Source organism: Xiphophorus hellerii, chromosome 5 (genome assembly GCF_003331165.1).
Source record: "Xiphophorus hellerii strain 12219 chromosome 5, Xiphophorus_hellerii-4.1, whole genome shotgun sequence".
Classification (NCBI taxonomy): domain Eukaryota; kingdom Metazoa; phylum Chordata; class Actinopteri; order Cyprinodontiformes; family Poeciliidae; genus Xiphophorus; species Xiphophorus hellerii.
This window is the reverse complement of record NC_045676.1, coordinates 13,196,583-13,209,376: the sequence shown is the minus strand read 5'-3', so window position 1 is coordinate 13,209,376 and position 12,794 is coordinate 13,196,583. Positions and strand designations below refer to the sequence as shown.

The following is a 12,794-nucleotide window of genomic DNA, read 5'->3' as shown; positions in this document are numbered from 1 at the left end:
GACTGGAGTACCACCTACCGGATGTGACGTCACACGTATGCTAACAAAATAGCGTCTGCTGTCACCTGAAGTCCCGCCTACCTGATGTGACGTCACATGGCTGTTCTTTTCTTTATTATTATTTAAATGTAAATTTATTAAACCGAGAAATAAAAACAGAAATAAAGAATAATCTGTCTCAATAATGTTTCATTTTAAAAACTACACATTATTTCTGTGCCAGTTTAACTGAACTATTGCTGCCATGGACCTTACCACAGCGGCCGCTTTTCATTGGCTGATGCCCATTCTACGTGGTCACGTGCGTGGCCGTCTCACAAACACACGCTTCCCGTTAGCTAAGTACAGCATAATGGCAGAACTGATACAACTTCTACACCTTGAAGCCTGTCTGCTACACAGTCTTACGTTAGCTAAACAGATCAATATGCAATGTGTGCTGTACCTGACATACACTAAAGATTTTATTTTAGCAGAAAAGGCTTTGGACTAAACTGTTACTCGTGTTAGCCACGTTAGCACCAAGTACAGCTAGTCAGTCAACCATCGCTGTGTTCAGGGAAGCGCTGATTAATAATCGAGAAATAAATATCAAGCCTGGAAACTTGATATCGTAACGGACTGAATGTTATGTTTTTAACGTAATCTTTGCTCGTCTTGCGGGGCGCAGGTGGTTGCCATGGTAACAGGTGTGCTTAAACTACAAAGAGAGAGAGAGTAAAAAGGTAAGAGTGGTTTTGAGTTGATCACCTGTTCGGGTTATTTTACCTTTGTTTACCTTTGCTGTGGCGCATTACAGCCGCTGTAGTTTCTAAACGTTGGACTAATTACCTCGTTCGTTTGTGAGTTTATTTCATTCACAGGAAACATCAATTAGAACAAATATATTTCATTAAATTTTAACAAACAAATGGCTTCTACCGTGGTAATTATGTGAAATTAAATTAATTATATCCCAACTTCAGAAGATTTGCCTTTACCTTTACAGAGCTCTTTGGTTCCTCCTATCAGTCTATAGCTTCTCATATTGACGTCATCAAACCAAATTTCAGATCTACCATAACTGACTGACACCTGCTGGCCTCAGGTTTGCAACCAGCTTGTGACTGAGAAACCAGTAACCTCCTCCCAGATGATGACATGAACTTGTTAGTTCCTATGTCCATTGCAGTAGCTGATATATTGTGAAAATCCGGTACAAATGATGCACTAATCGAGTCATGTTTACATAGAAACAACTCGCTGCGAGGCTTTATTTGTGAGACCTGCGGTCACGTGGGTCGGTTGTGAGCGGAGCTTGGTAAGGTCCATTGAGTAGCAATCGCTCTTGTAAAAATCGTTCCAAATCCAAAATGTTTTAAGGTTTTAAACAGATTTAGGACTAATAGTGTCAAGTACTTTATAGAAATCAACAAAAAGTATAAAACTATTGTTGGGAATATATTCATAGTTGTCGATCATATCTAAAATCAAACCAAATATTCCTACTGCCATGAAACCAGATTGTTCCTCATCAATAATATTATTTAGCTCTGCTTTCAATCTTTTAGCAAAGATGAGTATAAAAATCTTAACATCATTGTTTAATAGACTAACGGGTCTATATTTTCTATATTAAGTATATCTTTTATTGGTTTTTTAATTAATTTAATCAAGCCTTGGCGAATAGTAAGGAGAAGCTCTTCCTTTATTACTGCTTCCTCAAACATTACTTTCATGAATGGGGCAAATGAATCAGTAAAATACTTATTGAATTCGCTTGTTAAACCATCATTCCCAAGCGATTTATTTTGTTTCATACCACAAATAGCTTCTTTGATTTCTTTTAGGCTAATTTCTTGATCACAAAATGTCATAAAGGAATGGTCAATAACATGGGGATCCTCATTTTGGCCCATAAGGAATAAATTCAAGCTTGCATCATTTTCTGCTGAAAACTCCTTATTCATTTGGGGGGACAGAGTTTGAATCGTTCTTGGTTGACTCCACCCTGAAGCCATCTTTGACATTAGAGACCATTAGGTCTCTAGTTTTTGCCATTAGAGATCATAAGTTCTCTAATGGCAAAAATTTAAATAAAATAAAAATAATAATAGACAGCCATCAGGTTCACTGGAGTACTCAAACCCCTCCACCACGTTAAGGTGACGATTCCCCGGAGGGGTCTTCGGCGAACCCCATCAAATTGATCATGAAACCAATTTGATGACATCCCCCATCCTGAGCAAGCACATGGCGACAGTGGAGAGGAAATCTCAGTTTGAGCTGAGAGAAACCTCCAGCAGAACCAGACTCAGGATGGGCAGCCGTCTGCCTCGACTGGCCGAAGAAAAAGATGATAGAAAAGAGACACAAACACAATGCCTGGGACCTGCGAAACACAAAACACAAACTTAGCAAGAATATTCATACATGATGCGTGTGTAAGTGCCAAGATACAAAATTAAAGAGAAAACTCAACTGTGCATGACAAGGATGGGAAGAAATCCAGCAGCAGAGCAGCACACTGTGGAGGCCAGGAGGCGTTGAGAGATTGATGGCAAAGAAAAAACAGCCAGCTCCAGATCCACAGCACCATAACCTGTACATAGACAATCCAAAAAACACAAACACAGGTCTCAAACTCCAGTCCTCAAGGGCCAGCATCCTGAAGTTTTTAGATGTGGCACAGGTACAAAACACTGGAATGAAATGGCTTAATTACCTCCTCCTTGTGTAGATATGTTCTCCAAAGCCGTGCTATTGACCTAATTATTCCATTCAGGTGTGGTGCAGCAGAGTCACATCTAAAAGTTGCAGGACACCGGCCCTTGAGGACTGGAGTTTGACACCCCTGCCATAGACAAACAAACAGAGACTGCCAGCACCACCGAGGTGCTCACATAGGACCAATTGGTACCGGGCCGCGAAAGAAATAATTAAATACTTCTGTTTTATGTGTTGAGTCTGGAGGATCTTTTGTTTTGAAAATCCTTTTACCGCATTCTGTCAGTTACGTCTTGTGCGCCATAATTGAGCCCAGCAACAGCATCGGTGTTTGTCGTCTCAGGCGCGCCCCCACCCTCGCAAATTTCCGAAGTCTTGCGCGTACCCCCCCCTCCCCCCTCCCGGTCCGCAGCAAGTTGGGGACCACTGCTCTAAAGCTAACCCTTGTTTTTGTGGAAAACCAGATCACCTGGAGAAAACACTGAATCCAAAACAATCCAATTATAGAAAAAATATTAACATTCTGTTACAAATGTTCAATTTAGTTGTATCCATCCATCCATTCATCCATTTTCTTTTGCTTATCCGGGTTTGCTCGCAGGGGTAGTAGCCTAAGTAGGGAGGTGCAGACTTCCCTCTCCCCAGCCACTTGCTAGCTCATCCGGGGAACCCCAAAGCAGTCCTAGGCCAGCCAAGCAATATAGTCTCTCCAACGTGTCCTGAGTCTTCCTCCGGGACTCCTCCCCCACAATATTTAAACTTCTCTGACACCGGTCATACAGTGACCTAACAAGACACTGATCCTCATCCTAGCTGCTTCACACTCGGCTGCGAACTGCTCCAGCGAAGGCTGTATGTCACGCCCTGATGAAGACAATAGGACCACATCGTCTGCAAAAAGCAGAGACACAATCCTAAGGCCACCAAAACGGATACCTCAACTCCACGGAAGGACCAAGAGATTCTGTCCATAAAAGTTATAAACAGAATATGGGCAACCTTTGTGGAGGCCAACTCTCACCAGAAGCAAGCCCGACTTACTGCCGGCAATGAAGACCAAGCTCAGACACCGGTCATACAGTAATCTAACAGGTCACAGATTCTCATCCTAGCTGCTTCACACTCGGCTGCGAACTGCTCCAGCGAAGGCTGTAGGTCACGCCCTGATGAAGACAATAGGACCACATCGTCTGCAAAAAGCAGAGACACAATCCTAAGGCCACCAAAACGGATACCTCAACTCCACGGAAGGACCTAGGGATTCTGTCCATAAAAGTTATAAACAGAATCCAGGATCTGGGCAACCTTTGTGGAGGCCAACTCTCACCAGAAACAAGCCCGACTTACTGCCGGCAATGCAGACCAAGCTCCGACACCCACTGGGAGGACCTAGCGAACCTCCCACAGGGTTCCCAGAGGAACACAGTCGAACGCCTTTTCCAAGTCCGCAAAGCAGATGTAGACTGGCTGAGCGAACTTCCATGCACCCTCCAAGAGCCTGCTGTGGGTGTAGAGCTGGTCCAGTGTTCCACGACCAGGATGAAGACCTAACCAACTCAGTGATCTAAGCACCAGAGGTTGGAGAGCCTGACCAAAATCCCCAGACTTTGAAGACATGCACTAGGGGGATTGATAAGACCGTCAAAGTATTCTGCCCACCAACTCAAACTGTCCCAAGCTGAGGTCAGCAGCACAGCATCCCCACTGTAAGCAGTGTTGGTGCTGTACCACTTCCTCCTCCTGAGATGCCAGGTGGTGGACCAGAATCGCCTTGAAGCCATAAGGAAGCTGTTCTCCATGAAATCTTCAAACTCCTCCATGCCCGCGTTTCTGCCCCGGCGACCACGAGGTGCATGCCTACATAACTATAATTTAGTTGTAGTTATAATAAAATGCAGGCACATGTAGTCCGGATATGCAAAATATGGATGAATGAAATGGATGTCTACACCTTTGAAATTTTAAACCCCTGTTTTGTACCCCAATTCTTTCTTCTGCTTCTACCCAGTAACAAATGATTGTTTTCTACTCACAAAGGTGTTTGTGGGTAGAAAAACTTGTCTGTCAATTAATTAAATTAATTGGCAGGCATTTTGAAAAATAAAAATTTTCCAAAAGAAATGTAAAAATTTAAGTCTGAAAACTTACCTCTGTCCATACTTACCCTTATATCCATCCTCTTTCTCCACCTCTTCATTATGCGATCTCTCCATGGACTCTGATGTTGTAGAGGCAGGTGTACTCTGTATGGCCCCAGTTGCTGTTTATCCGTAGCTTTATGAAGCTAAAGGCCACTTTTTCATGGCTCTGTAATGATAAAATGATGTATTAGTTTAATATAGTATAGTAGAGCTAAGAAGGAGTTTATTAGAGGCAAAATATTTTGAGATTTCAAAGCCTTGCAAGAGCACCACCAACATTGCTTCAATCGTTTCCCATTTTGTCATATAACCACAAATGTTCATGTATTTAATTGGTATTTTATGTAATAGTCCAACATAAAGAAGCATATAATTGTGAAGTGGAAGGTGATGAGGGTGGTCTTCATCAGCAGATGGAAATAGCTATAAATACAGATCAGTCCTGGAAGAAAACCTGCAGAAGACTTAAAGTGAAACTCACTCCCAAATCAACTTTTTTTTGCTGACAAACTGTCTAAATATGTTATTTGGCATTCTATCTAAATAGATAGACTGTTCTGTGCAAAAGGACATTTTTTGTGCAAATCTTTCAGCTAGGCATTAATTTGCCTAAAACCATCTCATTACTGGTCTCATCGTCATCGGTCAATCGGTTCTTAGGGAATTTAATTTTACTGTTGGTTGCAGCAGTAGGGCTTGGTACAATTTTGTCATTAAGGTAACCAAAGCACAGAGCCCCCTAAAACCAGTGGCACTCAGGAGTTGTTGCCAGCATTGCCATGGCGATCGGTAAGCATTGATTGATAGCATTATTCAATTTTACAAATGTGTGATTTGTTTGCAATGTGGACACAGAATGGGATGGGTCTCCTCTGCTCTTAGTGTTGGTGAGGGTATGGTGTTGAGGATGACTGTGTGAGACTAGCTGAGGAAGCGGGAGAAGCTTATGGCAGCTAATGGCCGCTCTCGTTGCTCGCTCAGGGCAGACAAGCTGTCTGCAGCCAAGCAACAGAGAGTTATCGCCATTACAGTGTCCAACAACAGAGAAAAAGACTCTCTAGATTTACCACTAATTTACCACTAACTGTTTTGAAAAAACGTCCCTAGACCAGCCTGAAAAATATATAAATATAGCGACAAAGTGGATACGTTTACCACAGCGCTTCTTTTGTCAGATTACAGCCCCACCCACTCAGCACTCATCCCCACACTCGAAAGTGTCTCTTGTCCTACCCACTTTGATGATATTTTTCAAAATTTGCCTGGGATGAAGGGGTAAGTTACACTTTAAAAACTAGGTCAGAGGTTTACCTTCCACCCTAAACACAGAGCCAGCAATATAATGGGAAGGTTTAGATCAAGCACCTCATACTCAAAGTCCAGACCTAAATACAAAACGGAATCTGGCAAGGTTTTAAAAATTACATTTTTTAGATGCTCCATATTCAAACTGACTGAGCGTGAGCTATTTTTTTCATGTATAATTTTCTTTCTTGTTCACAAATATGAGCTTCTTTCTGTTTGCATGTTTTTCTGATCAAGTCTCAATAGAATACGATGATGTTTATATTTTTAACATCAAAACACTGAAAAGTTCAATGGGTATAAATATGTTGCAAAGTGATTAAGCAAAGTAGCTAAAAAAAGCAACTGGGATAAACATACCGGTAGCTCAAAGGTCTGAAGAGGATCTCCATCCTCCTCATAGATAAAAGTTCCCAGGTGAGTCCACTCCTGTCCAGGTTCCCTCATTCCCTGCAAAACAAAATTAGACAAATATTCTTATAAATATGTCTGAAAGTTAGACTGAGTGTTGCTGTTTAATATTCAGATACTTGTGGCTTACATAGACAGAAAACTCCTTGGGAGCACTCCAGGTGTTACCAGTCGGGGACAACATTTTAGGCAGGTGACCCAAGGTGACGTGACTGATAAGGACTCTGTGGGACAGGGCGATGGCTAAATGTCCCTGGGAACCTTCAAAGGCCCAGCACTCTCCTGGATTTAGGCGAGTCCTCCCCTGAAGAGAAAAAGAGTTCAAAGTTTCAGTCTGATGTTAAAATAATAAACAAAAAGACTTCTAACTATTGCATCACATAGAAATACCATTCTGCTTCATATTCATGTTACATTATGATTGCAGTTCAGTTCATACCTGAATTACAATGTCTGGGTGGATAAATGGCTCTTCTAGTGCAAACCCAAACCAACTGAGTCTTTGTAGTTGGCCAGAATGTGCGGCTAATGGCATCCACTCTAAAACCTTTGCTCCTGTTTTCAAACACACACAGAAAGTGAATTAAAACCATCTAAGCTTAAAACATTCAGTCAGATTTATGATAGCAATGACTTACCTTGTGATTTCAGTGCAAAGTTGGGCAATAAATCTGCCGATGGAAGAAGGTAGTCCATTTTATTCTGCAGGAAAATCAGTACATCCTTCACTTCCTGTATTTGTCTTCCCTCATCTTCACGTCCCGGGACCGAAACCTAAACACAATTGAAGTTAGATGTTTGGTCATATCACTAACGAGGACATTCATATATGGGTTTTGATTAACAGAAAGCTTACTGTGTTTATGGTGGGGGGTGAAGAAACCAGAGGGTCCATGGAAAGAGGAGCAATAATGCAGGCAAATCCTGACAAATGAGGAGAAATGAGAAGAAGGTGGCAGGATTAGTGACACTGCTTTCAGACTAAAAACTCTCTACAAAACCTTTAAATATTGGTACTTGGCTGTTTGTAGAAGAAAATCATTTACCATAAAACAAGGCGAAAAATATGACGCTGATAAAACAATGTTTCAGCGTGTACAACAATAGGTCCCCATTGCTGCTGCAGCTGATGTTGTTTCCTGAAGAGGTCTCTTTTGTTGCTGCGTTGTTATACCGACGGTATGTCCACTTCCTGTTCAGTCAAGGTAGAACAAATACAAATATGTAAACAGATTCATAGATCCTAAGATTATTGAGTTAAATATGCAAAGTCTTTTTTGTAAAAGTATTCACTTCCCTTGAACATTTTCACATCTTGTTTTTAATTACCCTTTACTTAACCAGGAAGTCACCATTGAGAATAAGAATCTATTATTCAAGGGAGACTTGGGTTATTATTCAACGTTATCACATTACAAACACAAACTTTGGTAATTTTTAATCAGTCATACTTAGTTCTATATCTCTTTTGATCTGAGTTTGCAATTTTAATTTATGTACAGTAGTATTTTCCTATGCTGTAAATTAACCCTTCCTGCACAGCCTCTTATTTTAATTTTTCCCATCATATATTTTTAAGTTAGTTTGAATTTGCATTCAAACTGAGGTCCTTCAGGTCCTTTTACCTGTAATTTACTGCTGTAAAGTGCATATAAATAATACTCACTCCCCCTGTATGTTTTATCATTTTAAAGCTTTTTTACCAAAATTGGGCTTTTTTGATCTAAAAAATATACTAAAGACCTTATAATGTCAAAGTGAAAACTAACCTATATAAAAATAATAGCAACAAATAAACAATATTTTCCCTAAAATAAGTGGCTGCATAAATATTCACGCTTTTTAAAAGTGACTGACCTAATTCAACAAAGGTCCAGCCAACATTACATTTTTTTAGTATTTTTTTTGTGTTAAAAGTCAAATTTTGTTGTACATTATTTATTTCAACAGTAATGAAACAGTAAAACATTCAAGATGATAAATACTTTTTACAGTCACTGAACACTTGAATTTCTCTACTGTGTTTATTCCTAACTGAATCCTAATTAAGTGACATCAGAAGGCAGTTGTGATGTATGTATGGAACATACATCACAATCGTAATTTAGAGGCATCAGAATTCAAAGGCTGAAAAATATACTGCTACAGAAATTTGTCAAAAAAATAACAATTTCTTTCTTATTTGCTAAATTGTTAAATAGTACACATGAGTTTGTGGTTTTTACATGAAAAGAAGTAAAAAGTTCAAAGGGGAAGAAATATTTTTGCCATGTCTTGAATTTAATACTTCTGTTGATTCGGCTTACCTGATCCTGGTCTCATGATAAGAGATCGTTGGTTTTCCATCAGCTCCATAGTACCCATTTAGCACCAGTCGAACACTTCTTCTCAAAATTTCTAAACCAAAACAGAGGCATGGAAAGTTGGTCAGTGACTTTAACACAAAGCATATCAAACATATGACAAAATCACATAACTATTGATCAGTTCCAGCGTCCTAAAACCATTCATGAAATTTAAAACTATCATTTATTTTAACTTTATTCCCATGCAAATCAAAGCATTATTTCTGGAAATTATTACAGTCATTGATCTTCAAATGAAATAACTTTGAACAGCTTTTAAATTTTTCCAGATTTGATTCTTGTCACCATTATCAAATGTGCAAAAACAATAATTATATATATATTTTTTCTATCTTTGCATACGACTGAAATCAAACTGTTCCGTCTTAAATTTTAATTTAACTTTAAACAGCTTTTAAATCTACAGTTGGAGAAAATTTTTCAAGATTTGGACCTTGTAACTGTTTTGGTAATTTCAGACAAATTGTCAAATATACAAGACTAAAAACAATCTTTTTGATATTTTTGCATAAAATAGAAAACAAACTATTCAATTTTAAATTATAAAAACTTATTTCTCATTTATTTAATGTTTAGAGCCAAACCAGTCACGGTGTTATTTCTGACAATTATCACACTCAGTGATCTTCACATTTTCACATGAAATCACTTTGAACAAAAAAGTTTCAAGTCAACTGTTGGGGCCAATTTTTCCAGATTTCTTCCTTCTCACCATTATCAAACATGCAAAAAAACTAAAAAACAACAGTCCTGATATCTTGAATCTTTACATAAAACAAGAAGCAAAACTTTTCCATCTTAAACTGAAAAAACGTTTTCTAACCGACAATCTTCATTAACAAATCACTAATAATTCTGTCAAACCAATAATAATATCTTTTCAAAATTGTGATCGAGTTTTCCTTGATAAATATTCAAAGAAAATACTTACGTTTCATTCTTGTATTTTTACTGTATTTCAGTTGAAATGTAGTAAAACTCTCTTGAACTCTTGGACGTGTCTCCTCTCTGAAATCCGCAAGCACAAATGAGAAAATTCAGTTAAAAATTTCTCCTTTGATGAAAAAATTCCAAGACGCTTGTGATGTACGTTTCATACATACATACAAGTTCCACAGGTGTGATGTCAGCATCAGCAAACACAAAGGAATTTCTGTTGATTTAACATAATGCAGCCTTAAGTACATAAAATGACTAAAATCCTGCGTAGTTAATAAGTTTATTAATTTGTATGTACAAACATATGTGACAACTACTAAATATTTAAATGACAGTAGTACTTTATATTTAGTGCAGTTCAAGCAGAACCCTGAACTTCTAATTATTGAAACTTAGGTCCAAAGATACAGTAGCAGTTAATTTGTACTTCAACAATGGACCTCTAAATAAAAACTACTGAAATAAAATAAGCGAATGAACATTACTGAGACCCAAAAACTGACATGTATAAAGCATTTTGGTCGGCATTTAATTTGAAGTTTTTACTGATATGCCCTTTTTGCATCCTCATGCTTTTTTGTTACCTATAGCCCAGCTTATAAACTGTCATACTTTACCGCAACGAAGCCAAGTCGTCTTTATGTCTGTGTGTAATATTTACATGCATCTCATCGTCTAAATATTTGAAGCACTGCAGATGTCACAGACATGTCAATAATGTGTTTATCTCCTGTGGCCATAAAAATGTGGAAGAAGGTTTTTCTCATACCGTTACTTTGCTGTTCACATGTCAAGAACACATTCAGACAGAAAGACCAGACAAACCCAAAGTCAAAGTATATCTGTACAGTTAAAATGCTCATTAAATTTTTGTAATACAGAATATGCAGATGTCAAAGGGCTAATTTCTCACCTAAGTGGTCACATACAAGAAAGTTTAGCAATAACTTGCCCTTTTAATGGATGCTCAAAAATGTTTAATGTGAAACCATCCTTTTTGTCTCATACCTCCAGGTATCACAGGGGATGGAACAGTTGCAGAACAGTCAAGCTCAGGTGAGGCAGCAAATAGGTCAGAAAACGTAGGACATGCTGACTTTGACCAGTGTAGAGGCTTTGAAAGTAATGATGCACAAAGTACTTACACAGAAAATCTTGCTATATTTTACTTGGGCTTGCAAGCAAAGTATTTAGTATTAGTATTTAGCAAAGTATTTAGTTCCAGCCTCCACTGTGACAGATAGCAAGTGAAATGAAAACTCTTTAGGATATTCAGCATGAATGTACAATGTCTACACTGTCTAGAGAACCAGAACAGTATTCTGTGACAACAGAGACATTAAGAAGTCTTAGTAAGAAAGCTTATGAACAGGGACCTGTACCAATCCTGCTAAGAACTACTCCTCCTCAAAACAAGATGTAAGGTGTTTTCAGTGCAATAGGATAGGTCATACACAGTACACATGTCCTGCCACTACACAGAGTAAGCCCTCCCTTCTGTGTTCGGTTCCCAGACCACCTTCCCCATCTCCTGCCCAGGTGCACTTGATGAAGCTCTGGATTATATCAAGGAGTTGGACGCCAGACTTCAAAAAGTGGATTTGTCTGCCACACTTTTTAGCCGCTACTGTGCCTCTGATGACCAGATCCGATTCTACACCAAATTTCTATCCGAGTGTTTGTTCTGGATCTTCTGGGAGTCCATTGCATCCTCTGCATCACGCCTTGTGTACTGGACCAGAGCACAGAAACTTGGAGAGGAAGCATGTGCTGAAGCCAGCCCTGCCTGGTGCATCCCTCTGATCGATGAGTTCCTGATGTACTCATTCAGGGTAGCAGTGGGCATGAAGGAGCAGCTCATTGCTGACATGTTTCAAGTCAGCATAGCTACTGTCAGCCAAGTGACCATCACTTGGGCCAACTACCTCTTCATTGTGTTCTCTTCCATCAACCTGTGGATTAGTTGTGAGTCGTTAGTATGCCTCAGAGATCTCTGAAGTTCTCTCCAAATGTCCGTGTCATCTTGGACTGCACAGAAGTTGCTCTGGAGACGCCATCATCCCTCACCTTACAGTCTGAAATGTTCTCTGCCTACAGGAACCACACCACTCTGAAAGGGCTGATCGGAGTTGCTCCCTATGGGTTGGTGACATTTATTTCAGCATTGTACACAGGCTGCATCTCAGACAAAGAAATAACGAAGGTCAATGGTATCCTTCCTCTGCTTGAGCTGGGAGATGAAGTCATGGCAAATAAAGGCTTCCTCATTCAAGACCTATTTCATGACGTTGGAGCCAAACTCACCATTTAGGCATCCTGGCCAGTTCAGCAAGAAAGAGACAGAGGAGACCCAGACCATTGTTCGACTGCGAATCATTGTAGAGCGAGCAATCGCGAGAGTAAAGTGCTACCACATCTGGCATTCTCCGGTGCCTCTCACTTTAATAGGAACTGTCTGTTGTGATCTGTGTGTTTCTGTGTATTTATTTCAAGTTTCCTGTGTCTCTGTGTTGTCCTGTCTTTTCCCGTTTGATTATTCCCAGGTGTGTCTTGTTCCCCGATTACCTCTTGTGTATTTAGTGTCACCTGTATCTCTGTCTTTGTCGGTACTTGCCGCTCTTGGCGTTTGTTCGTTCCGTGTGCCCAGTCTGTTTTCTCGTCCCTCGTTTACCTGTTGCTACCGGCGTCGAGCCCTGGCTTCAACTCGGCCGTACTGCCCGGCTTTGGGACCGTTTTTGGACTGTGTTTATTTCCTGGATTATTATTAAACCACCATATCTCATCTCATCCTGAGCCTGCTGCGTTTTCCTCACCACCATACACCAAAATTTTATGACACTGTCAATCAAATCTGGCACAACTATTGTGTTTTGGCAAATTATCAAGACCTATTTTGTGTTGCAGACTAAATTATTTCTGTATGTTA

The 12,794-nt window shown here is 39.6% G+C and overlaps 1 long non-coding RNA gene across 1 annotated transcript; it reads right to left on the bottom strand.

Annotated features, from left to right (window-relative positions):
* Window positions 1–2,214: 2,214 nt before the first annotated feature.
* Window positions 2,215–12,319, bottom strand: LOC116720697 (uncharacterized). Its single transcript, XR_004339443.1, has 3 exons — window positions 12,309–12,319; window positions 8,944–8,950; window positions 2,215–2,254 (listed from the first exon to the last, which is right to left on the bottom strand). It is a non-coding gene; the product is annotated as an uncharacterized LOC116720697 (long non-coding RNA).
* Window positions 12,320–12,794: the final 475 nt, after the last annotated feature.